Raw genomic sequence first — 14,667 nt, 5'->3', positions numbered from 1 at the left:
GTTACTTAAATGAGGAGCACTCATGTCTTTCAAAAATCAAACTGGGGGAAAAAATCAGGCATTCAAGTTGTCATTTGAATGTTTATTTAATTTATGTTGAGCTTTGAAAATTACCTTTATCACCTAATCAAGAAGCCATTATCTCTGTTCAAACACACTCTTGTGACCTTTGTTCAGGGGACTTCTTTCCTGATCTTCAAGTTAGCTTTACAAGCTGCCCATTACAACAGCATCAGACATTTTAAAGTAAAGGTTTAAGGAATTTCCAAGGATATTACATCTACTGAAATAATTATTCTGTTAGTAACTTTTGTGCCTCTTTTGCCATGCTCCTTATCATGAAAGTGCCTTTGCATTTCTGAGATGATGGAATTACATGGAGCAATAAAGGGCATTCTCACTTGCAGCCATCAATTGAAACTGTTTTTATTTCCCTCTGCTCTTGCTTGACTTGCATAAGAAACTGCAATTATGTTCTCTGCCAGGTACCTCTTAAAGGAAAAAGAACAAAGATTAAAAATTTTAATGTCCCTAACATGGCAACCAAAAGCTAGTTAATAATGGGCCCTTTAATGTATAACCTTGAAGCCTTTTGTGTCATGATCTTTGTGGGGGATCTTTGCTGTTTTCAGGTATTGTGCTGAATCAAGATACCACCTGATGCCAGAAATCAGAGTTGGAGAGTGAGAGGTTTTATCTATGCTAATTCAGCTAAAGAGTTACATTGCCATGTGGATTAAAGAGAATGTTTGACATATCCTAGTGGTTTGGTCAAATAAAATCACTGATAAAGTGGTAAATAAGCAAAGAATTTATGAAATTAAGTGCTTCCAGTGCCTCTATTCTAGTTAAGCATCCCTCCTCATCTGCCTGTAGAAATTTTCCTCTCCCAGAAACAGCTTTAGCAATGCATTGTGCTAAAGAAAGCACTAATCTGGTTTGCTCTGCATGCGCTGCTCAAGTTGTATTTCTTGTATGAACAATTGTTGTCAATAATGGATTTGTTTCAATATGATCACAAGGTAGCAAATTTCAGTATCTTGCGCTGGTGTGCTTCCTAGATGTGGTGCTGCACTTCTGTCAAGAGGAATTGTAATTAATGGCTCACATAAAGAGAAAATACACAGTGAATTTTGCAGGAGTCATTTTTATTATGTAATTCCATGTATAAGACCACTTACAGGATGCTCAGGTGGAATCTTCATCCTTGAGGTTATGCAAAAGCTCTCTGGATGTGGTCCTGAGCAAGGGGCTTTAGTGACCACATTTCTAAGAATACTCTGTTGTAAAGTTCCAGTTAATAATAATTTTAAAAATTAAAAAATCACTGATAGTAATGTGAATTGAAAATATTTTGTGATCTCTACAACCTTCAGGAAGCTGAACTTTCTGTGACTGTATGCCCTGGTGTCAGAGTGCTCAGGCTATTTTAGGCTGCTTTCCTCAAGGAGCTACTTTGTTATTTCTCTTTCTAGGGCAGGAATTGTGAATTTGAACATGATAGCTGTCAGCAGGATATTTGCAGGGAAGTGCCTCGAGTTCAGTATCCAGTTCCACTGTTGAAACACTGCTTGTGGGAACCCTGGCAAGTGATGCTGTTTGTTGCACATGTCTCTTTCAAGTGTCACGTTTTCTGGTAATGTTTCTTTTATTCAAGTTAATTTTAAAAGGCAGTTGATGCCTTTCATTTATGACACCTTAATTTTAATGTCTGATGGGATTCAAGGAGGAACTGCAGCCTTCTGTAGGTATGTACTTCTATGCAATAAGTTACTGATATAAGCAGACCCCCAAGTACCTCATAAATCTCTCAGTAGATTGGGTTAAATATTTGATATATTTTAAGTATAAATAATGAAATTATTGCCTTCAATAAAAATAAAAAGAAGGCAGAGTAGTTTCAGGAGTTCAAGGTAGTAGTCAGAAACCACAGTCTTTCCTTATTCACATGCTGCTGTAATGTTAATCTCTCACTTCAAAATTGTGACGAAATCTGGATTATAGCATTTATCCTTTTTTCTCCTTGTCTTCATTCTGGGCTGTGATGTAACAAAAATATATCTTAATTTCTGAGCTATGAATAAAGTTTTGCAGAGCGTGCAGATAACTTCAGGCTGTGCCTCTTGCAGGAGTGGTATAGGCGCTTGGGTTCACTAGAGGTCACACTTCTTTTACTCCTCCCTGTCTGCAAGAGACTGCTGCTCCTCACAGAGATGTGCTGGCGGGCTGTGCTCCCGTCACATTATTTACCCAGCAAAATGCCATCTGTAATTCTGTACAGGGTATAGCAGCACTAAATGGCTTTTAAATTATTTTTTAAAAACCAACCAAAAAAACCACCCAGACCCACCCCCCCCCAAAAAAAAAAACAACAAAAAAACAACCCAAACCTTTTAAAGATTAAACTGGGAAATGATGGCAAATAAATGACATGTGGCAGACTGAAAATACAATGTCTAAAAGCAATCTGGATTTTTGTCAGACAGTACCTCCACAGGCAGCAGCATGTTGTCACAGAATCCTAAAATGGTTTGATTTGGAAGGGACCTTAAAGTTCATCCAATTCCACCCTCCTGCCATGGCAGGGACACTTTCCAGTTTCTCAGTGCTCCATACAACGTGGCCTGGAGCAGTTCCATGGAGAGCTTCTCCAGGCAACTGCGTATCCCAGGAGGTCTGTAAGATTAGCCCCACAGCAGACAGACACAGCTGTAGCTGCATGCAGGCACCCAAAAGAATCACTGCTGCCACGTGCCAGCCTGGGTACTGGTGAGGTGGCAGGGAAAAGTGATGATGGAGGAATAACTGGCAGCCCCAAATCCAGGTGTGGGAGCAGGTCTCAGTGCAGGGCACAGCACCGGGTCACAAGGTGGCAGTGCCTGCACCACAGGGCCCTATGGAGTCCTCTACTCCAGCCCTACCTAATTCTGTATTCATTAGTCGGCATAAAATTAAATCATAATTAGGCATATTATTAAACAAGCTGATTAAATTTAACTGGACTTTATTTGCTTTCAGTTGTTACACTGCCTTTTAAAATTAGGCAAATTAAATCAGCTGGTCAAGCTCTGAGGTGAAGGCTGAGAAGGAAACAAACCCAAAACATTATGAAAACCTGGATTCCTAAACAAACAAATGCATTTTTCAGGCATGCTAATTTCAGGGAATGCGAATTAAACCTTAATGCATGCACCAGAAACTACACTGCAAGACTATTAATAGCATGGTATGAAGAAAAATACAGTTACAGTGTTTCAGTGCTTCACTTCTCTGGTATATTTTTCCTGCTAGGATTAATTATTAGGAAAAGAAGATAACAGCTCAGAAATGTGTGTTTATTTAAGATCAAACACAGGGCACTTTCTTAGCTCTGGAACATCTAGAGCTAAGAGTTTAGAGTAGTCAGTAAAGAGCATGTTTGTACTTGAAATGGATTTTACTTTTTGTAGTCAAACATTTCACAGGTAATACCATCTAAATTTTTTTAGTGTACTTTAGATTTTGTTGTTTCAATGTTTCAGAGGTAAGTTATCTCCACTAGGAGTTGAGACTCATGGCCATTTAAATGAGTCAATACTTTTGAGAAATTAAGAGGAATTCTGCTTTTCAAAGGGAAATATACACACAAGTCTTTCACAAGAGTTATTTCCTGAAAGGGTAAGTTGGACCAAAGGTCTGCTTGCTTCATGTCCTTGAATTAGAAGATTACATTTTTAAAAATTATTTATACACCCAAGTTTTTTATGTGTAGGGAAAAAAAAAAGCTTGCTATTATGTTGTTATTTGTGGCATCCTTTGGAAGATCTTATTTCCCTAAGTGATGTGCTACTGAAAATGCTTCATTTATTTTGTATTTCTTCTGTCATGTATTTGTAGTGGAATCCATCACGCATTCTTAAAGCAGCCTATGAAGCATTTTTCTTAAGACCAGATCTCAATTAGTTCTTGTCAACAAGCAGCATCTAAGTTCTTATTTAAGAGGATTCCTACTGCACAGACACATCCAAAAGTTAATGTTTGTTTAAAATGCAGATTCTTACACAAATTCCTTCCCCCCTCAGTTCTTTTCCTGAGAAATGACACATGTAATTTTCAATGGCATGTCAATAGCAGAATTCTTTGTACTGTGAGATTAACAAAACAGACTACATTGACATTGCACAGACACTCCACTTCTTTGGTTCAGCTGAATAGATTCTCAATATTCTCATTCTGAATTGTTTTCCATAACTCATTGAGTGGGAATAATGTTATATTCACATCATGACATTTTCCTCTATTGAAAAATGACTGATTTTAGAGGATTTACATCAGGAAGTAATTTAGTTTGAGAACGTTAATAATATTTTCTATTTAAAGACTTTTCTCCATGTCAGTGTAATTCTCCTTTTCCTGAGTTTTTGTACCGTATCATATTTGAAAGCTGTTTCTTTGAGTTTGCTCTTTACATGTCTGACTTAAACCTTCTATCCACCTCTGCCTTTCTAACTTGGGCCACCCTTTTATCTTCTTGCTCTGAAGGTTCTCTTGCTCTATCTTCTGATGGCTCATTAGTTCCATGCTGACCTAAGCCTGCTCTTGGGTACTCCCACCCACAAGGGGTGTGTTCTTGCAGGCTGCCAACAAGTACATGACAAGCACCCGCCCAGGGACGTGAGTGTGCACTGTAATAATCTCTAAGTTTGTGATGTATGGCTGAACACATTGGACAAGGACTCAGCATTCCTCTTTCCTTCTTCTGGCATCTTCCCAGTTGAAAGGACTGCCTACGGAATGACCTGCTTTTCCAAAGTTATTCAGTACCATATGCCCTGTATCCAGACTTCCTTATAATAAATCGATATGAAAGGCAGACTCTTAGCTTGTCTGTGCTGTGGATTCCACATTGTGGAATGGGTAATAAAAATTCCTGGCTTCTTGGAAATGGCATGCATTATAACAGCATAAAGGGAATAGGGGATTCTGAGTTTCTTCCATGTGCAATTAAAAGCAAAATTCTGTTGTGAGTTGAACACAGACTTTTCTCTCCATTAGCTAGTTTTCCATGTCTTTTGCATGTAAAGAAAGTTGTTCAGCACTGCAGACATAACCTTTTTCTTTTTTCCCCTATGAGAATGCTGCTTGAGTGCAATAAATCCACCACAAAGCCCATAATACCCAAAATAAACTTTATTTGCACCTGTCATCTTCTATTCCAAATGCCATCTCTATTGAAACACTCCTCAATATTCTGTATGTAGCATCTCAACCAAGGTGAATTATTTCATCTGCCATGAAGGGATTAAACATGTCAACAGTAATTATCTTTGCCTTAATCTCTGGCAGTTGCTTTTCTTTAAATATGCTCAGAGGTTCATTATAACTTTCTCACTGAATCTCTTGCTGCATAAATCTACCAAGGTATCACTTGCTGGCATAGCAAGTGCTGATGCATGTGTCCACTCTTGCAAACAGAAGATGGTCAGCAGGGTTTTTACTCATAAATTCTAGTCTGCATTGTTCTAGTTAAAATCCCAGTGGAGCTTACATTCTGCTTGGAAGCCTGTTAGGCTGCTGGAAAGCAATTCTAACCTACAAGAGGACTGAGAATTTTTGCAGAGCTTTGTGTTATTAATATGAAATACTTAGTGCTTTGAATTCTAATGGCAGTCAAGCTTTACTTTTAACCAGAAGAACTGGCAGAGGTGAGTGAGGATAAGAGAGCAAGCAAGAAGAATTACTAACTGGATATTTAAATTTCATGGATTTTTTAAAGATACATGACCCCCAAGCAGTGGGCTTGTGAGGGTTTCAGTTTATAAAATGACTGACTAATATTTTGTAGACAAAATATTTCATGTGCTATTTTTCAAAACCTACTAGTAATTCTTGCTGTTAAAATCAGTTTAACTTCATGTCATGATTAATTAACAAGTTTAGTTATGTAAAATGGCTGTAAAATATCATTTACCAAGACCTTGAAATAAAGGTTTTGATAAAAATATCACAGAAGTCAAGAGAAATAAAAATTTTTGTTAATATCAAGCTTTAAAGGATGGTGCTTTTTGAATATTAAAACCATGTTTCACTCTTTTGAAATACTTGTACTGGAAAAAAAGTGCATCATAAAATATACATTAACCTAAAACTGCATGGAAAGATAACTACAGTCCTCTGTTATTAAAGGAAACTTGTGTTTATTACGTTTACACTATATTCCTGCTGAAAGGCTAACAACTAAAGCTAATAACTAGACAAATACATTTAGGATTCTCTCTGGGCATTACAATATTCCTGATAAGGCTTTTGGCATAGGCAGTACAATGCAGTAAAATACTTGTGCTCCAGGAAGGCATAGAGGATGACAAATACACATTGTGGTGTGCCCATCAAAATAAAATCCTGTTTGCTCTGCTTGGCAGCCTCTTCAGTTCTTCACAGAAATGATAAATCTCTGAGGATATTTTCTTGAGAAGACACAATGGAAAAAAACCCAAGAGACTTAAATGCATCTGAATATTAATTTCTTAGCTATCTTGCTCTATTTTGTTTCTTCCCCCTCAGAGAACGCAGGAAAATGTGTGGTGCTCTAACAAAGAGCCTTTTTTTTCCTTCTGAATAATCTGACACGGGGAAAATCTGCATCCAGTGATGATTATGATGAGCTGGGGTTTTCACTGCAAATTCCCTGCTGGCTGTACTCCAGAATGTGGCCTGACAGTCAGGTAGGGGCGATGTGCAGCATTGGCTCCTTTTCCCCCTGAAGGGACTGATATAATGTTTAGCCACAAAGGAGAGTTGTCCATTAAAATGACAGGGGCCTGGAAAGACACTCAGCAGGCTGATCTCTGAGATGATGCATGTTAACAGGGAGGCAGACACCTTTTCCAAGGGCCATCTATCCTGAGGGAAGCTCGCTGAGCATCCTCACCAGCCAGGAATGCCTTCATGTTAGTTTAATGAAGGGAGTTCTCTTGAGAGAACTTTGTGGCATGAAATGATGCTCTGGAACGTGTGTTTTGTTACCAGGCTGGGACAGCAACCAGCTGGTTTTACACCTACTTCCTTCTGCTGTTTCTTGTCCGAGTTACAGCAGCATCCAGGAGCATCAGCTGAAATAAAAAGTCTGTATTCATATGGTGTTCACGATCACAAAATACACAAGGATGGATTTTCCAGCAATCAGGCGCTTATTGGAAAGATGGCCTTAAATCTTCTAGAATCCTTGCTCTCTTCAGTTGATTGTGGACTTTAGGTACTGAGTCCCTTCCCCCTAGCCAAGCCCATTCCAGCTTCCCATTCCAGCCTCCACAAACAGCTGCCTCTGGCTGTGCCTGGGATTATTTTAAACTTTCTGCATTATAGATAAGCAAACTTTTATTGGGCCAAAGAGTGAAAAAGAATTAGAATGTGTCACAGCACCTTCATCTGTGAGAAACGTACTCCTGGTGCCTTCAGTGATTACTTCACACAAAATAGCTGTTTAGCATAGAGCAAGAATGGCACGTGGATTCCCTCATTTTTTCATTGCAATGTTTTTCTTTCTCTGTTCTAATAAAAAGTCAGTTATGCTCTACAAGTGACAGAACTTCAACAGAAAAATATCCTCCTGTGATTAAGGCCATTGTAAAGAAACAGGACAGAGAAGTTCAAATGTCCCTCTGTAGAGAAGAACTTCAACTGTCTTACTAGGGAGGATTTCCCTAGATGAATTTTGTGGGATGGTGCAGAAGTACTGTATTCTAGAAGATGGCGTAGACTAAAAAATCCTGAGGGAAAAAAGGTGCTGCTTACCAAAATTACAGAGGCCTGTGAGGGTGAGGGTTCAGCTTACTGAGTAGGTTAAGAGCTCAGCTTTTTACCATCTCTCGAGCTTGTAGCAGCAAGACTATGTCCTCTTTATTCATTTAGCCTAGAAAACCATTGCTTTCTTAATCTATTTAAATTACTATCTTTACATCAAGAAAAGGTAAATTCTGAAGTGTTTTTTGTCTTGGGGGGTGTGGGGGAAATTGTAAGGTTCAGACACATCTCTCTGTTCTCTGTTTCCCCACATTCAACAAATATGTGGAAGAAAATATTCAACAAATCTGTGGAAGTCAGCACTAATGCTGCTTTTTAATTCACATCTCAGCTAGATTTCATCTGAGCACATGGTCAAAGAGAGACACTATCAGGTAAGCAATATTTTTCCTTTAGAATTTACAGGATGCACAAACAAGCATTGACAGACAAGTTTCAAGCGATTAAATACGTGAATCAATGTCCAGATTAGAGCAGGAGATTTGGAAGTAGGGTCAAGTTCATTCAGTTATGAAAAGACAAAAGTTCCCTATTCTGTGAGCTTCAGAGACCAGAGATGTGCTCTGAAAGGAAATGCAGTCTGACTATGGATTGGTATTGACATGGAAAACTACTTCTGTATTGGAAAAGACACAATGGAAATTTTTTGTACAAAAAACCACACCAATTACCTTGGTGGCAGTGCTAGTAGTGCCTTAAGTGGCCTTTACACTCAGGCCAGATTGCTCTTGCAAATTTTGTTTTCCTTCAGCTAATTGCTGGAATGAGTCTGAGCGGGTCCAAGCCAGTCCATGGGGATGGCTTACCAGGGTGAGTGACACGCTGTTGGGTTGGAGATAAGCATGTTTCTCCAGTTGTTTGCAGACAGTCCTGCCTCATGTTGAATAATTTCTCTCTGTAATCAGTGAATCACAGATCAAGATAAACACTCGTACAGAGTCAATAAACCTAATTTTTATTTTTATAATTAAATCTTGAGAGCCACCTGATTCTGCACTGAATCAAGACTATAATTTCAGCAGTAAACATCTGATATTGTAATGAAGAAGCTAAATATGAATAGAGCCACATTTTTGATTAATTAGAATTTTGTTGCCAAGGAATTAATCTGTTTTCCCTTCTCTGTGGAAAAAAAAACCAACCCTCTCTAAAATGAGTTTCTCAGCAGGGATAATTGTAGAAATGTTGAGCGCATTCCAGCAGCAGACATGTTTCAATGTTTCTTTGTTTTTCTGGAGCAAGGGGAATATGGGAGAGAATAGATGACCATTAAATAATGGCTATGGCTGTTACTTTTCCAGATCATAAGGTAACACAAAAGCTAGTCCTGGACCTAGGACTTCCTGGCCACTCAGCTATTTCTGGGTGAGATAAGAACGTGTTTAGCTCAGGCTGTATTAACTCGGACCCGTATTCATGCAGAAATGGCTCCAGGCTGGAAGTCTATACTAGTTAGCTGCTGCTGTATCAACTGAAGAGCTACTGTAGTAATACATTACAAGACTGTGCTTCCTTGGGTGATCTTTTGGACTGATTCCCATATTTTCATGAGGCAATGGGGGTGATGCTAGCAGAACTGACAAGCCCCCAAAATGAGTTAACTGTACTGCAGTAAACTTTGCTGAATTACTTGTGATTTTTGGATGTGACTCCATTTGTGCACATAGCAAGCTAACTTGTAATTTCCATGGTTATGAATAAATAGAGCAACAACTTAGTATCTTAAAACATTGCTTTCTGTCATTACTTATGGCAGCAGGGGATGCACTTCATTTCTCCTAAGGTTAAGGGAAGAAATGCTCTTTCTTTGCTAAGAAAAGCTACCACACTTACATGATTTGTAGTAAGCAATGTGTCTGTTGCCATGTTCCTGCTTTAATATATCTCTAGGATGCAGAAAGCTGTGTTCAAAATAAGGATAACCAGACAGCATTAGAACATTCAAAAGGATACTGTCTCCATATCAGAAACGCAGATCCAATGCTGCAGTTCAAGCTCATCAATATTGATTCAGAGTAATTGAAACTTGCTGTCACTGTGTGCTTCTAGCAAAGTGTAAAATTGAGGAACTGGAAGACAATACCCAAATGCATGGATGCATGACTGCAGCCTTGAGTGCTTTCCTTGTGGGTGACCAAAGGATTTTATTGCCTGGTTACCCGCAGAGTAGAGAGCAAAGAAACTCTTAGGCATGAGAATAACTTGGGTGCTAAATTTTACTTCTTAATTTTACTGTTACCTAAAAAAAAAAACAAACAACCCAAAGCCCTGTGTAAGATTGATTAATGTATAATAAGCAGTTGAGTCTTGCTGGTAACATAGTTGAGACTCTACTCTTGATATTTTTAAATCACTTTCTCTCAAAGAGCTGTAATGTTATTTTCTTGTGTGAGTGATGATATACATGGACTGAAAACTTGAACACCATGATCTGGGCTATTTCTTAAGAAAATGTTTATGGTTAAATAAGGCCTGGGTTGTTTCATCCTCCAGCTCATGCTATGCAAAGAGCTCTCCCCAGACAGAAGAACTTCTTTTTGAAGGTTTTCTACTGTATTAATGATTTCTCCAGTTATAGGGAGAGGGATGGAGAAGAAAGAGGCCCTTGTCCCTTTAAGAGCCATGTAAAAGAGCATCAAATAAGTTTGCTCAATAAACAGAGTTTTTGTCAATGAGGTATTAGTTCTTGTGCACTAAGGTTCTAAATAGTGGATGAAAACTCTAGTATCTGCAGTAAAGTATAATAGATTTTTCTGTGTTAGGTCTAACTAAACAAGCTAGAAGACCCTGAATATAGCAACTTGGTAAGAAGTTACCCCCAAAAACAATTTCTATTTTTGTCTGTTTGAGCAAGCAGAACGTAGTTTATTTTGAGATACAAATTTTTGTGTGAACTCAACTTTATATCCTTCTAGGACAGGAAAAACCATTTTATTCCCTTCTGGTCAAGTACATTTATGTCTCATGGAAAGAGTGAACAAATGCTATTTAAATAAAACTCAATATACATATTTATAATTTTCTGCATCCTTTTGAAAAAGAATAAAATGTTGTACACATCCCAGGAATTGCAGCCAAACAGTCTTTTCACTCTAAGAGGAAGTAAATGAATACAGTGAATCCAGATTTCTTATCTGTCAGTTCAAAATTCAGGTATCCTACTAAAATCCATAATCTGCCTTAACTCTGAAACCTTGTAAACATCTGGTTACAATGTGAAAGAAACACTAGGTTGAAAATGACTGCTAACTCATAGATATATTTTGTTTTCTTTCTTGCTCTGATTAATATTTTATTCCTAAACAGTGTTTTGAACACCTCTGACACTACTGTTACAGGAGCTATATTATGAAAGAATGACAGATGGTGGATGAGGAGGACCTTTTTCATAAATATTTTCCCTTTGCAATGCTTCTATTTTATCTTCTGTAAAACAGTTAGGTAAAGATATAATATTCTTTCTGGTACTAAAGAGAAAATCTGTAAATAAATTAATTCTTTGACTCCAGGCAGTTGCTTTTTACCTACCAGCTCTCAAAAGTTAAAAAAAAATAAGGTATCAGAAGCTTGAAGTGTTGTCTCTTCCTGGTTGCTAGCACATTTGCTTCTTCTTTCACAATTTCATCACAGATATGGGCTTCAACCCTTCCAGTGTCAATATTAAAACTGCAATTTTGGGGTTTAAAAAGTCCTTTCAGTCTATTAGAATGTAACAGTATAACTTCACATTCTACCTCCTTAAAAGGTTGTCACAGCAGCAGTAAACCCAAGATTAGTTAAAAGCCATGACAAAATTGTAACATTCCTATACATAAGAAAACAGGCGACGAAAGATTTCCACCCCACTGAAAATTCCTGTTCTCTTACATCTTCTTAACTGACACTTAGTGCTTGGATAATAATGAGAACATAGGAAAAAAAGATTATAGCTTTATGTTAGTGACAGTAGAGTTATGGCTGAAGAGCTGCTTTCATTCTAAGCCTTCATTTTCAGCACTTACAGCTTCTGAATATATTACCCTATGGGCTTCCATTACACATGCTTGCTTTCCTTCCAAAAGGTGGTTTGTGGCTTTTTTTGTTTAGTCTTTTTCTTTCTTTCTTTCTTTCTTTTTTTTTTAATTACATTTTCTTGGCTGTTTATTTGATATCTAAACATGGGGAAAAGTATTGTCACTATTTCATCAATAGTTCAGATTTTTTCCCTGCACATTGGTACTGGTGTTTCTGCAGAACATCTGCCTTTGATACAGTAGAGGAAATTTCTTTTATAGATAACTATATAAAGTTCTTAAAACGTACCTCTTCTGTTTTGGTTTTTGCTTCTTGAAATAAGCATGGAATTTATCCTTAGAAAAAGAATCCTGAAGTGTGATATCATAGTTAAAAATGTAAATATGTGCTAACTGATTCACAAAGTTTCTCTGTGTGAATAGTAGTAACACGTATCTGAGTAAAAAGAATACATAATTTCAGACAGTTTAGAGCAGGACTTTACTCTCCTTTATGAAGTAGTGGGAATACAGCATCTGTTTCACCAACAAATACCATAAATAAAAGCCAGACTTTGTACACAGCTTCAGTTTTGGATTTTCTAATGCTCACCATCAATAACCTCCCTTTGTTTATGTACAGTTTAGATTAGTGGGCCTTATCTGGGGAAAACGATGAGAAATCAGGAAAGTCAAACCCACTGCTATGGGTTCCTGATGGAGGCCCCAGCTGTCATCCCCAACAATAATAATTTCAGTCTCTTGGCTTTCAGTGGAAATTGATTAACTCAAAAGATTAATTAACATCAAGGGTTTTGTATTTGAGTGAGAAGTTATTCCATGTGCCTGTGCACATGCACAAAAAGAATGAAGGATCAGCAAAAAGAACCAAAGACCACAAAACACAAACAAAACCCCAATCCTGAGTGGGAAGTTTCTCTCATACAACCATCATTTACAGTCTTTCTAAAGTTGTTTAAGAATGTGAGTGTTGTTTATTTGAGAACTTTTATAGGTACTTTGTTATGTTTTTAACTACTTTTAGGTACAGATTCAACAATATACCAATATTGTCCATTATAATTCTAAAACAAAAGGGCTTTTTGTAGAGAAAAAAGCATCTGTAGAAAGCAAATTGTTAATATCTGTACTACCTGTGTTCCTAGGACCAGCTTTGATGTAGTGCTTGACCCAGCTGGCACTGGCAGTAGCATCTTGAAGTATCTGAGCAAGGTCCTCCTAACGCTCAGGGCCTCTCCTAGGCCATAATTTCACAGGGAACATGTTCCCGTGTCGCTTGTCCCGGCTGGATGGTGACAGGGAGGGTGACAGACCTCCGCTTTGAGCCCCGTTGAATCCCAGCTATCAGTCACAGCACAGCATAAACAAAAGAGTAGCACCACGGGTCCTGGGGTAACTTTATTTGATGGTAAAATTTCCCCTCTTCAGCATCCCAGGACCCCAAGCTGAGGGCAAACAATGACTTATATACGGGGCCAGGTCTCAGGGGAGGATACAATCTTTAACAAATCAGGAGAATTGGGAGTGAAAAATGAGGTGGGGAATACAATGTATAAACCAATAAAGAATTTCAAGGGAGGAAGACAGTTTCCGTGAACTAATAGAGTTTGGAGAAATACAAAACTGAGAGGGAAGTTTCTCGAGGGAAGGCAGGTTCAGGGAAAAACTGGCATTTAATGAAAGCAGGAGTAAGGAAGGTTCTGGGAAAAGGGCCGAGACAAAAAGACAGCATACGGAAATTACAAAATTACAAATCAAACAGTAAGCATACTAATAAAACAAAAAACACACTACAACAGTCCTGGCAATGCTGCTGATCTCATTAGGACTGGGAACATGGTTTGTTGTTTGCTTGCTTGTTTGTTCCTATTTTAGCTATGCCCAATTAAAATGCATTTAAATAAACATGTGAAGACTTCAGAACTGTCGTGTCTCAGGCAGTGAGAATCCATGGAGCTTCCCCTGAAGAAGGACACAAACAGATATTAGCTCTACAGAAATACTGTCTTGTCTTTCCAAGCTACCACGGGACATTGTGAGGAGAGACAGATCAAGGAAAATCCAAGGCTGTGGAGTACTGCATGCTGTGAGCAAAACTCCTGCACTCATAAACGTAAGCATGACATCTAACTGCTGCTAAAAACAGCGTCTGTTTGGAACAAGGATGCTGTTCCAAAGAGGAGGGAAGATCCCATAAAAGTCATGGCCTCGGAAATACGTGGGCTGTTTTCTAAAGGAAACAGTAAGTATGAGTCTAAGGCACAGTTTTATCTCTTCTCTTCATTTTTTTCATAATTTTTCCCCCCTCCGCTTCCTCAAATCTTGACAATAGCTTGGTCAACAGCATTTTCTTACTTCATTGGTTTTGAAAAGGACTTGCTGTTCCCTGCTGTTAGATTATTTCCAGGAGACTGTCTCAGGTCAATGGTCATAACATTCTTTGCTGCACTCCCCCTCTCCCCCACCCAGACAGGAAAATAATAAAATTAAACAAGAATAAATTCACAAATTAAATTGGGAAGTAGGAAAGGCAAGCATGTTTGTATTTACAGGACTGATCTAGCAATTTAGTGTATGGATTCTTTTTCTATTCAAGAACCTGGACTCTGCATGCAATTCCCATAGAGAAATTTCTCCTACGAGTCATAAGCAGTAGCGGTTAGATTTCAAGTGAAATTACCAAAGAAATATAGGGACTTTTTATTGGCATTAATTTTATTTCTTCAAGAAATCTTCAAGAAAGAAAGATTCCTTCCTTCAAACAGCCTAGGCGACTTTTTCTAAGTCTTGACTGTACAGAACTTAGCCAAAATAAACATCATCCAGTTGTGGTTACCTTGGACCTTGAAGTTCTCTACGTTTTTTTCCTACT

This window comes from Passer domesticus, chromosome 6 (assembly GCF_036417665.1).
Source record: "Passer domesticus isolate bPasDom1 chromosome 6, bPasDom1.hap1, whole genome shotgun sequence".
NCBI classification, from domain to species: Eukaryota; Metazoa; Chordata; class Aves; order Passeriformes; family Passeridae; genus Passer; species Passer domesticus.
This window is presented reverse-complemented; position numbering follows the sequence as displayed.